At 36.3% G+C, this 13,895-nt stretch overlaps 1 pseudogene; it reads left to right on the top strand.

The window, feature by feature from the left end:
• The window catches only part of LOC133540638 (KN motif and ankyrin repeat domain-containing protein 3-like), a 72,867-nt pseudogene extending 59,249 nt beyond the window's left edge, over window positions 1-13,618 (top strand).
• Window positions 13,619-13,895: the final 277 nt, after the last annotated feature.

Genomic DNA, 13,895 nt, shown 5'->3' with positions numbered 1-13,895 from the left:
AAGATTGGGCTTTTTTAGTACAATGTAAAACCTTTCAGGGTGATATGTCAAAACAATGTTGTTGACACGATCACAAATTTGATCAATCTGTCAAGGACCTAAAAACTAAGAAGGGAAAGTGTTAGATTTGTTTTGTAATAGGGGGGTAACAATATATCCATAGATCTATTTAAATTCCTAAATTTCAAATATATTGATTGATTGATTGATATATTTTTATTTCAAATATGCAAAAAAACAAGAACAAGCCTGATCCAATACAGTGCTACAGCCTTAACAGCCATTTTAACAAAATGAAAACAATGGAGAATAAAAAACAAAAACAAATGAGCATTTGCACCATATGGTAGCACCATATCGATTTGCACTCAACAAATAAGCTTCTTTTTCGAAAGATAGTAGTCATCCAAGATCACTTTAAAATGGGATCGAGTGATTTGATCGATACTATTAAAAGGAAAACATTGGATTTAAGACCCACAGACTTTATATGAGGTTTAGCACTTTCAATGATGAGGATGGTTAAATGTTACGTCCGTCATCAAAACAGAAATGTCAGATAGCTATGGTTTGATTGATTTATTGATTGATTGAAACTTTTATTAGTAGATTGCACAGTTCAGTACATATTCCGTAAAATTGAACACTAAATGGTAACACCCGATTAAGTTTTTCAACTTGTTTAAGTCGGGGTCCACGTAAATCAATTCATGGTAGTCATAGACGGACATAAACGCAAATGCCACTAGACAATATCATAAATTACAACAAAATAACTGTTAGCTACAGCACAATTGCAAAAGCCACAAATACAACTGACAAAGCACAATAATGTAAAAACTGCAACACAACTTTAGGCCGCAAAAGACGCGACCAACAAAACACAGCGGCAGTTACAGCGGAGCAAGCTACGGCGACGCACCGACTTCCGGAACACAACAACATGAAGCGAACAACTGGCAACCAGAGAAAAGTAATTTCATCAAAAAGAAAAAAGAAGAGATGGATGAAGGTTATATAAATTAGGAAGTGAATGACCAACACCATCAAAAGGGATGTGGGGACATGCATGGTTACGCACACCTGGGAGCAGAGAACAGATACTGTATGGTCAGGTCGGGGAACTTTATTTAGCAGATAAATCTACTGTCGGAATGTTGGTTACTGTACTTCCATTCAAATTTGCTCAAATGTTGAAAATATGAGCAGAAAAGGTTTCCTCTTTTTAATTTAACATAAAGTGTCGGTTGAACTTTATTCAGATAAATCAATTGTTATTCACTTGCTTGTTTGTATCCATAATTAATTGATACATAATTACCTTACAAGAATAACAGGAATTTAGTATATTCAGTATTTATTTCCCAGTCACACTGCTTGAATTTTGTTTGCTAAAAAGTTACAGAATCGATAACTTACCGCATTAGTTCGGATCGTATCGTTCTAAAAAAAAAATATTGTCTCTGAATCATATCGGCAACCACAAACTGTGAACCAAATCGTTGTTAAAATGAATCGTTACACCCTATTTTGTAATAAACCTTTCTTATGACTTAAAATGCAAAAATATAATGTGTATTTTAAAAACTTCAGCAAACGACCCACAGGCTACACTTTACCAGCCTGGTGAAATAATTGAACCAGTTATTGACTGAAGAGTGTCTATGTTGGGTTTTCTTAGCACTTTTTGAAGTGATAAAGTTGGTTTTCACATTTTACGCATGCTGTGGTATACATAACGCACACTCCCTGGGCTTGTGGTGGCGGATCTCCGCTCTTACTGTTCATTTACAAAAAAATATCAAAGTGCTCCCAGCTTTTAAAAAATATATATATATTTGCTTTTATATGCGCTTGGTTGAAAAAACATCCCTTATGCTATGTAATATTTCAATTTCTCACCTTTTACAGGCCGGCCAGACAGCGCTGATGCTCGCTGTGAGTCACGGTCGTCAGGGGATGGTGGAGGCGCTACTGGAGTGCGGCGCCAATGTTAACGTGCAGGACGACGAAGGCTCTACGGCGCTGATGTGCGCCAGTGAGCACGGCCGAGCTGAGATTGTCAAACTCCTGTTGGAGCAGCCAGGTTGCGACATCTCCATCGTTGATAATGTAAGACATGCAGCAGACATTAAGTACCTCACTCACACTGTACGCCTGCAACACACGTTTTGTCATGTCAGCATATTGTTTCTTTAATAGTTGTTGCTTCTATGTTGTTAAATGGTTATTAGCTAATATGGCTTTAACTGTACAACATTGTTGATTATCAAGGTTGAACTGTTGAGCTTTACTAGTAGTGTTGGTGACTGCTGGAAACGGATCGTAAATCTTTTTATCTCTTGCAGAATGAACGCTATTGGCTTTGGGTGTTTGACATAAAATGGCCAGTTTGACTGAAATACTAAATCAGTCCAATTTCTGGAGTGCTTTATCAATCATACTTGCACTGGATCAACCTAAAATTTGCATACATTTTTGTAAGAACAGTTGATTTTAAGTGGAAATCTGGAAAGTAGGTGAACTCAAATGTCTTGAGGTCTTTATTGGTCATCATTCTCACTGTCCATTCATAACAGTAAGAATACTACATATTTTAACTAAGGCCAACACTCTGCTATTGAGTTTGAACTGCCTGCTTTTTTTTTTGTTTTACCTAATATTGAAACACAAGTCTTGAGTCCCTTTTCCATCACAGGAACTTTACTTTGGAACCATGCTCTTCTCTGTAATTGCGCCTGAAATTAATTCCCAGGTTGTCTTAAGTTGCCTTTTTTTAAAAGTTCTGTGATCTTTTAGGTAGGAGTTTGCAGGACTGAACATATCTGATTAGATACGTACTTTGAGTATTCAATTTTCTGAGCACGTATGAAAAGTCGACAGCTGTTTGGCGAGAGGTGGATGACTGATTAAGTCCAAGTAAATCCTTGTTTCAACCACTTGACCAGTGGCTTTAGTTTTATTGCACATTTTTATTTGCATGCGTTAATATTGCGTATATAGTGTGCTTCTTAACACACTTTATATGCAACTGGTCTGCCAGAGAATAAGAAGACAAAACAGGCGGGATCAGCGTTGCCAACTTAGCCCCTTTGTTTTCTAACCCCTCTATATTTTCTTTTTTTTTTTTTAAGCGCTTAGTGACTTTTTTTGCTCTTACTAGACACTTTTGGAGGGTCTTCCCATCAAAGCAGCGGTTGTGTATTGATCTATTTGCTTTTTTTTCATGATTGCTCAAATTTTGTCTTGCACTTCCATAAAAATGACATTCTAAGCCAATAATGCAAATTTGTCTGCCATTTTTAAAAGTCAAGGTTAGGTTAAGGATCCGTATAACATTTGGGTTAGTTAATGCAGTTTATAATAATCATAAAATATATCTAACTTTTACATTAGCAGGGTTGTCACTATACCAGAATTTCAGTTGTCGATACTTATACAGTAATCCCTCCTTTATTGCTGTTAACTGGTTTCAGACATGACCGCAATAAATTCTCGCAAAGTAGGAATCATTGTAAATTGAACTACTTAAATATATTTTCCACATTATTGAGATCCTTCTAGACGTGAAATAAAACTCTTTAGTCACCTTAAGTTAAAGTACAAATGATTATCACACACTAGGGGTGGTGAGATGTGTCCTCTGCATTTGACTTGTTCATTACCTGGGAGGTGAGGTGAGCATCCCGGGAATCATTTTGGTGATTTAACCCCAAATTTCAACCCTTGATGCTGAGTGCCAAGCAGGGAGGTAATGGGTAGAGATATCCAAAAATATCTGCCGATAAATGCTTTAAAATGTAAAATCGTAAATTATCGGTATCTGTTTCAAAGTTATCGATTTCAAAAAGTACAAAGCGCCAATAAACATGCCTTTGCGTGCCGGCCCAGTCACATAATATATGCAGCTTTTACACACAAGGGAATGCAATGCAATGCATACTTGGTCAACAGCCATACGGGTCACACTGAGGGTGGCCGTATAAACAAATTTAACACTGTTACAAATATGCGCCACACTGTCAACCCACACCAAACAAGAATGACAAACATTTCGGGAGAACATCCGCACCGTAACACAACAGAACAAATACCCAGAACCCCTTGCAGCTCTAACCCATCCGGGACGCTACAATATACACCCCCGCTACCACCAAACCCCGCCCCCCCAACTCCGGATGGATTTATTTCATTTTGGAATAAGGCTGTATGTAACATGACAAAATGCGAATAAGTGAAGCGTTGTGAATACTTTCCAGATGCACTGTACATGTAAAAAAAATAGAGTAATAACAATGAAAATACAACTACTTGAAATCAAAGCATTGTGTACATGTCATTTTATATTTTAAATTGTAATTTAAAAAGGAACACTGGGATTGTGTGTAGAATTTTGAAGACAAAAATCAAGTTATTCCATTTTTGATTAAGGCTGTAACAAAAAATGTGGAAAAAGTAAAGCGCTATAAATACTTTTCGGAAGCACTCTAATTTCTCATGAAATAGGCTAATAAAAAGGCTAAAATATACATTTAAATCTATTTGTTATTAGTATCAACATTTCAGCCTTTTCTCATGATATCTTTTTTAAAATGTCATTGTGTTATGTCTTTTTGCTCTCCTTGACCATTTTTGCTGTTTTCTTTTTTTTTTTTTCGTTTATTGAAAAAATTTTTTTGCAAATGGCTCCTAGACCACACTTTTCCCTCCCGGTGAAAGAAGTGAACCAGTAGTGTTCAAAGTGTTGCCAAACAACAGAAGATTGTCTCTAAGTTGTTGTCTTAGCACTTAAGTGAAGTGATGAAGGCTGGGTTGTTAGGATACTAAGAAATGTAGTTCAAAGAGGATCAGCGTTTGTGATCGCCGTTGAAAGGCATTAATCGGTTATCACGTACTTTTTCAAGAAAATCGTCCGGTATTGATTGATTGTTCGGCACATCTCTTAATTTTTTTTTCTTGGTATCGATACCTTTGACAATCGTAGAGTGTAGTATGTTCCTGTAGACATCATGACATCCATATCTGTTTGTAGTTGAATGTCAGCTTGTTCTGCTGCCGCACAGCCTTCTGGGTAATTGTGACAAAAACGTGCCTGTTGTGCTCACATCTGTGATTCAGCTTCGTCTGTACTCAGGGAAACAGTTCCTCATGGAACATTATGCACTTAGCTTCTTCCTACTCTTTGGTTTTCAGCACAGCATGACAGGAACAGAATCCGATTTCAGTTTTGTCTGTCTTCACCCTCAAATAAACCGCTGTGGCTAACTCGTCCCCTCAGGGGATTATTTCAAATATCTTCTGTTCGCAGCGAACGACACACACGTCACAATTAGGGTTTAACCAGCTGACTTGTATTACATATTGAGATCTGAGTGCTTGACAAAAGACAGACGGACTAACATTTCAGTGCAGAAAGCCAGAATGAGTCAGCTGCTGTTGGATTTGTGTTTCATTACAGCACAGCTGGACTGGCAGTGGTAGGGAAACTCCACCCTCGCACAACTCCATTCACACAATGTGACAACACAGCACTATAGTGTTGATAGGTCTTCGCCGACACACAACATCGCCATCTCAAATTGGAAATGAATTTGTTTTGGTTTCTTTTGTCCAGGACGGCAGCAATGCGCTGTCCATCGCACTGGAGGCGTCTCACAATGACACTGCTGTGCTGCTCTACGCCCATATGAACTATGCAAAACCTCAAAGTGCTATGGTGAGTCGTCTGTGTTGTTCAACACACACACAATGTTGTCCAAAATCATTACTTATAAGGCTTTAGTAAATATTATCATGGTGATTTTATTGGGTATCCACTAAAATAGTAGACTAAGTCCACAGTAGAGAACTCAAATATGCATGCTTTCCTGCCCTCTTGTGGCATTACTACAACCATGCATTTGTTTCTGTCTAAAAAGCACATATTACTGGGGACGGATACATACCTGTAGTACTAGGGCGGTATATTGTTAGAATTGTATCGATATGACACCCTCATTGATATTACTTATCGATGTTTATGGGTACTATATGTAATTTGTGGGAATAAAGATGTGGAGAAATAAATTTTAATTAGCGTTTATATTGAGAAGTTGAACACCATCATGATGTAGTGTAACATCTCAGCAGGGCAGTCTTTTATCAACAGTAGGGGTGTAACGGTATGTGTATTTGTATTGAACCGTTTCGGTTGTACCGAACAAGTTCCACACGGACATATTAAGTAACGCACCGCACGTTGTGTAAACAATGCACACCGAGGCACCATGAATTGATTTACGTGGACCCTGACTTAAAGAAGTTGAAAAACTTATTCGGGTGGTACCATTTAGTGGTCAATTGTAAGGAATATGTACTGTACTGTGCAATCTACTAATAAAAGTTTCAATCAATCAAAAAAAACAACAACACACGGGCATGTTAGCAGCGACCGGGTCACAATAGACTGACTGACCACACCTCCTCTTTTCACCGGATATGTCCTCTTTTGCGGGGCTGTCCGGGTGGTGTTTCTTAAATGCCTCAAATGTCCGGCATTTTAAGTTAGGGTAGCGTGTATTTTCAATGTGCGTTGAGGGTTAAGAAGGGGTTAAAAACAAAATACATTGTGTGCGCAGCAACATTCGTGAGGGAGGGGCGGAGACGGAGAGAGCGAGCGAGCTATGATAAAAACGCATGCGTCGTCAGGCTCTGCTTTTTACCCATAGATTTATCAGATTTTATTTTTTATTATCCATAGCAGGAGTGTCAAAAGTGTGCCCCGGAGGCCATTTGCGGCCCACAGCTAATGTTTTAAAGGCCCACGGCACATTCTGAAAATACTATTAAAATAATAAGTGAAATAAAAAAGCTTAAAGCCTAATTTAATTTAGAGAAAATTGCAACATTGACTAATAAAACAAAGCTGTTTTTTTTTTCTTTCAAACTGTCATTGCTCAAAACATAATATTGTATCAAAATCAATGTTATTATGAATTATTGACCTATCCAAGGTTCCCATTACTTCACATCAAATATTCCACTTAGAAAAATATTTTTGGTGGAAGATTTTGCAAATTTGGTAAAGAAATAACCAAAAAAGTTATATTTTGTAGTTTTCTTACTGTACCAAAAATGAACCGAGGTACATACCGAACCGAAATTTTTGTGTACCATTATACCCCTAATCAACCGCCATTTTTTAAAGTCTTAAACAAGTCAACTATGTGTGCAGTGCAAGGTGAAACGCAATTATGTCATCTTCTTGTCAAGAACACACAGATCCATCATTGTGTTTCTATTCATTGAAGGGCAGGCGGTAGAAAACGGATGGAAGGATGGACCATTACACTCAGCTGGAAATAATATTTATATATGGCATGAATGTGCAAAAGACATACCTTTTACAGGATGTATCAAATATATCATATAAATCGATACAATCAATAAGCATGTTATGTGGGTGTGCATTTTGTAACGATAGGAAATGTTATTTGTTTTTACGTTTTACACACAATTATTTGCGTGACAGACTGGAAGCCATATTGAGTCTTGACAGTTATATGTGTGTGTACTATAGAAATAAAAAGAGTCAGTGAGGAAGCATAATGATTGATCGTCCAGTTTGTAGTCTAGACACAGAACGAACAAACATATTCAAATAAGATGTGTTGATGCCACGCAAACGTAGCGCAATGGAGTGACGTCAGACGGCAACTAGAGACCTGTCAGTCACAGCCAACGCAATATTGCTTCAAAGCAACTTTATGGATTATTACATTACCTCATTTTTTCACTTTTTAAAGTGGATTAATATTGTGCCTGTGGATTGTTGGATCGCAAGGAGGACGGTTGATAAAATGCGGTTGTGACTTGTCATGAGTAAAGTGCGTTTACCTCAAACTGACACAGCGTGCATGACTTTAAAGAAAATTTGAGGAGGAAAAATTGTGTTAAAAACTTTACTGTGGTTTTGCTTACTTATTTGTCATTATTCAAAGCTATTTCTAACGTGTAGCAATGACAGCTGAACTAAATGTGACAGCGTGTCATAATCCCGGGGGTCAGCTGGAACAAAAAACACAGAAAGCTGTATCATTAGTCCGAAATCTTTACGGTCTTCACTAGGGCTGGGCGACATATCGATATACACGATAAATCGCGGGTTTGTCTCTGTTCGATATAGAAAATGACTATATCGTGATATTCGAGTATACATTCTCACGCAGTTGCTTTTAGCTGCGGGCATTACATTGCAGGCTCTTCCCACTCCTTCTTGTGTCTCCTTCTCACGGATAACAAGCACACCTTCTTACATACGTCACATACTGTCACTTCATGCGTCACGTACGTATACGCCCTCGCGGAGCAGAGAGGTAGCAGGATGGGTAACGTTAGCTGTGATGCTAGCGAAGCCGTGCGAGTTGTAATACGAGAGAAAGAAGGTGCGAATGAAGGAAGAATTAATTCCCAAGAAAAATCGTCTGCCGGTGGTTTGGCTTCAAGTGGGAATATGTGGAACAGACAACTGTAATTTGTAAAGGAGGGGCCAAGAGTGTTGCTACCGAAAGTAGCATTACTGCTAATATGTAGCATCATTTGAAAAGTCACCTACGAGAGAATGAAGAGCGATTACTCCGCATGTCAACATCACCATTCGGTGCCACACCAACAGTATGTCGAGGAAACCATTTCCACATCGACACTGTATGAAAAAAATTTAATAACGTCCGCAGTAACCTACCACATAGCGAAGGACGAACACTATTTGATATCCTATCACGCAGCTCATTTTTATTTCACACTTAAAATGTCCCTGACAATCTTGCGCCTTCTTTTTTGGAAATGACATGAATGTTTGTGCCACTGCTCAATAACTGTTTAATAAATACAGTTTTGGTAAATTAACTTAGTCGTGATTTCCCTCTCTGCATGAAAGTTTAAAAGTAGCATATATTAATGCACTATGAAGAAGAATGTTTTAAAGTAGACACATAGAATCATCATACTGCTATGATTATATGCATCAAGTTTTCATTCAAGCCTTAGGCAAAATATCGAGATATATATTGTGTATCGCGATATGGCCTTAAAATATTGAAATATTAAAAAAAGGCAATATCGCCCAGACCGACCTACTTAGGAACCGGTTTCAAAAAATACCGGTAGCCGTTATACATCCCTACAGAGTACCGGTAATTCTTGGTACTGGTTCCTAATAGGATCGGTCATGAAGGACCGTTACGACTCTAAACAAATGATACAGCTATCGGTATTTTTTTTTTTTTTTTAACCGATCTTTGTAATTATGACACGCGGTGTGTCACATTTACTTCAGCTGCTACGCATAAGAAATCCGTTTGTAATAATTAAATATCATGATGCAACACCACACTAGTTTGTAAGAATATTTCCTCCTTAAAAGTCCCTCAAAGTAACGCACGCTAAGAAGAGTTGGTGTCAGTTTGAAGTGACTATGTTTTACTCACTACCATGTTTCAATGATCCAGTAATCTACAGGCTAATATTAATCCACTGAAAAAAGTGAAAAATGTATTTAATATATTTTTCCATAGAGTTGCGTTGAATCAATATAGCATCTGCTGACAGGTCTCTAGTCGACGCCTGGCGTCACTCACTTTAAGTTTTTCTGTCTCTTGAGTCTACAAACTTGAAGATCAAGCATATTTCAGACTATAGGGCACCTATAGTGAGCAAACTCGTCCAAAAGATGGTGCCATAGCACAAGTAAGAACACTTTCAGTCTCTGTTGGGAGTTACTGCCACGTAAATTTGTTGTATACAAAACATTATGGCAGTTAACGAAGAAAAATCCAGAGATTCGCTGCGCCTTTTGTATAATCCGCAGGGTTCAAAGCTTGGGAAAAAGTAGCGTTTTAGTCTGGAAAATATAGTGCTTATTACCCTTGCTTACTGAGTCTTTTTAATTATTTGGTACACACTACACAGACACCAGTAGCTGTCGACACTCAATATGGCCTCCTGTCCGTCACACAAGTACGTCCTTGTGCAACATAAACTTTACAAAAGGCACACCCAGTTAACACGTGCGACACCAGTGATTTTCTTTCCAATACCAAGTAAAATTCAGGCTGATATCGGCGATATTGATCCGATACGGATACTTTGTGCAAATATACCTAATGTGTTTGCTTGAATTTTTAAATAACATATGTAATGCAATGAGAAAAATTTGAACATTTTAAACTAATAATAATATGCTTAGTCACTTTTAACAAAGTTGTATCTTTAAATATACATTTGTTTTTAGCATTTAAAAAAAAATTAAAAATATATCAAAATGGCACTCTCCTACTTGAATTTTTGGTATGCGGCTCATGGTGGAGAAAGTTTAGACACTCCTGCACTAAAGTATTAAAAGCACTCAAAATTTTAATAAAATATATTTACTTTTCTTTATTTTGAAAAATTACAACAATTATAGTAAACACTTTTAAATGTGTAACTGAACATTAACATTTTCATGCAAGCAGACACACATTCACATTATTTATATTCTATTCTTACATGGGGGAAAAAACTTGGTAGGTAATGAGAAAAACCAAACATGTTGTAAGTAACAACAATACACTTAGATACCGTATCACCTATAATACAAAGCTGACAATATCTGTTTTGACCTTTTTTTAATTTATTTTTTATTTTTATAATAAAATATCAATAAGGCCCCTACATACTTTGACTTTTCCGTATGCGGCCCTTGGTGGAAAAAGTTTGGCCACTCCTAAACTAAAGTATCAAAAATATTGATATTAGACCATAAGAATCTGGTATTGGCGGTACCAATATTTCAGTATTGATTTGCACATCACTCATTTCCAGCTGAGTGTAATTGTAATGAATAGAAACACAGTGATGCATCAGTGTGGTCTTTTCAAGATGATGACATAACTCGCACTGCAAACATAGTTGTCTTGTTTAAGATCTAAATAGCAGGTGCTGGTAAAAGACTTGATGATGTTGTACAACCTTTGTGTGTTATAAAAAATGCATTTTTATAGTGCATATACATACTGGTATCGATATTTGTATCATTATCGATAAAAGTCCTATCGATATACAGTACAGCCGTACATATTACTCCCATATTTATGGAACTATTGCCAAAATGTATTTGATGAGTTTCCTATTACACACTGGACCTAAAGGTACATTTTAAAATGTACAAATTACATGTAGTACACAGAATATTGCTTTCCATCTTTACAGTTACCCTTTATACCCTTCATACCGACAGCCATCAGACTGTATAATGCATATGTTCCTTCTTGACTGCACTTAAATGTAGAATATATTTATATTATTCATATATTATATATAATATATGTTATATATTATTTATTATTATTATTGTTTATTGTGAGTGAACTGGGGTGTTGAATTTCCCCCAGGGATCAATAAAGTACTTTCTATTCTATTCTAATACTTGTTTCACACATCATTCAGGGGAGTCCAACGGCTCAGAGGAGTCCACCCAGCACCCAAAAGTCCTGGCCTGCAGAGTGACGTGACCCCACTACAAAAGCATACAATAATAACTGGATCTGGGCTGTGATAAGTTTCACTGGATTTTCCCTAAATATAAAGTGTATTTATATGTTGTAATATGCCCTGCATTCAAAGTATTGTTAATATGAGAATATTATTTTTCCATAGAGAGTATTCAGGTTGTATTATGTCCTTGACTGATGAACTTCTGCTTTGACTGTAAATGGAGCTCATGTGTTATTTGCACCTCACTAACATTGTATACTGAAACTATAAATGTTTTCTTTAATAATACTTGTCATTATGTATCCAAATATTAAGTTATTATATTCAGTGCCCATTTCAACTGAAACAGAAATTCCCTCAGAAATGACACGAATGCCTAAGAAAACATGAGCCTATCGTAGCAATTTCTAGATAAAATGTTTCTGGTCAATTTAAAAAAAAAAAAAAAAAAAAAAAAAAAAAAAAGCATCTTTGCTTTTATCCATAACGCAAAGAAAATGTTTGTAGTTTAACCCTTGTGCAACCTTAAGATTGACTACACACACTTTCTTTGGGTCCAAAAGGGACAAGCTCAAAACATTTATATATATTTTACTTTTAAACTTTGAAATATTTTAATAACTTTATATCAAATTGATTGATAGGTTTTATAGCCTTTTTCCCCCAAATTTTTTATATAATGGTAAAATGTGAAATACGCAATATTTAAAAAAAAATTATTGCACAGTGGAATATTTTAAGTTTGGCAATTACAGCTTTGAATAGGTCATTACATTAATTTTGACAAAGTAGACACAAAAAATAATATTCGCACAGTGCCTGGTGAGCTTGATAGAAGCGAGAAAACAGGCAAGACTTGGTTGAGTTTATTAAGTTCACACAAGTCTTTTATAACTGTCCAATATAATTTATCACATTTCAGCTGTTTAATGGCAGTTAATTCATTTACGCTAAGCAAAGCTCTACTCATGGTTTTCTGAATCAATGACACCAAAACACTATTTTACGGTTTTATAATAGTCGTGAATGAGATTAATTTCGTTTTTAATGAAAAAAGCTTAATATACCAGAATTACAGTCCGTTACAAAATATCAGTTATAATGGGAGTCTATGGAGCGGAAAGAGATCTTCAGAGAACGTGTGTTTACTTTGTTTATATCCTGTTCTAACTACATTGCTATCAAATAATCAAATAACAATGCAATAATATTAAAACATGTGGAAATCTCCCTGGTTAATTTCAAACAGCTAACCTAACTGAACAAGCACATCACATAAGGAACATATGTAATGTGCGTCTTGGGCCTTAGAGGTCCCCAACTGACTGACATGTTTAGTAAATGTGGAGGCGACGCTATTGCATGTCCTCAAGAAGTTGCAAATTTGAAGTCAGGTGGATGTGTGAACAAGCAAGACATATACAAAATATATTTTTGCAATAATTTGTGTCAATGAATACTGTCCAGCATAGACTTGGAATTCTTTAGTTCCACATTTTATATACGGTTTGAGGTTTTTGCTTGTATTTTACGAGTTGCAAAGCTGCACAATTGTCATTTCTAATGTGATTTTTTTTCCAAGTCAGCTACATTTACTCAAGTCCTCACATGTTCTAATGTCTAATGTGATGCAGATTATATTTTTCGAAGTGTGCTTCCATGAACTCAAACTGTTAAACTGATGACTTGTGTTGACTAAGCGAGTCTAACTAGCCTCTTCCCCAGCAGGCACAAGACATTGATACAATGTTAATACATACATTTTTTTTTTTAAACTGACTTGTGAACAATGTTGCAAAATTGTTATATTTTTAAATTGAGACAACGTTTGTTCCTATTGTTGGATCCACATCGTTGGTTGGGATATGACCACATTTCAATGGTCAAGTCTAAGTCAGAACCCTACATTGATTAAACGCCGTCAAAAAGCATGTTGATCCAAAGTTACGTTTGCGTAATTCAACAATTTCTCAACGTTGTTTTAATATCTTGTGCTTGCTGGGTTTATCCTGCCTTAATCACCTTCACTCTTTGCACTAACCGTCTAATAAAACATACCAATAAACAGCAGATTGCTGATTTCTGTTTGAAAAAAACAAAAACATTTTGCAAATTGTTTAATTTTCTTCAAGTCTACATTATATACTGAATAAGAATGAATCATTTGCTAGTTAACCCTATGAGTATGTCTGTTGACGATCATTTTTCATTGATGACCATGTGTTGATATTAAGCCACAAGGTAGTTCCAAGAAACAAAAAAAACAAACATTTCTCTTATTAAAAAAGATAATACGGCATGTAGTCACAGATGCATTGTGCCAGTCACCAAGCTAAAACAAGAAACACTGCTTTTATGTTAGCATTCATACTTTTATTTTT

This window comes from Nerophis ophidion, linkage group LG22, assembly GCF_033978795.1.
Source record: "Nerophis ophidion isolate RoL-2023_Sa linkage group LG22, RoL_Noph_v1.0, whole genome shotgun sequence".
Lineage (NCBI taxonomy): Eukaryota > Metazoa > Chordata > Actinopteri > Syngnathiformes > Syngnathidae > Nerophis > Nerophis ophidion.
This window is presented reverse-complemented; position numbering and strand designations above follow the sequence as displayed.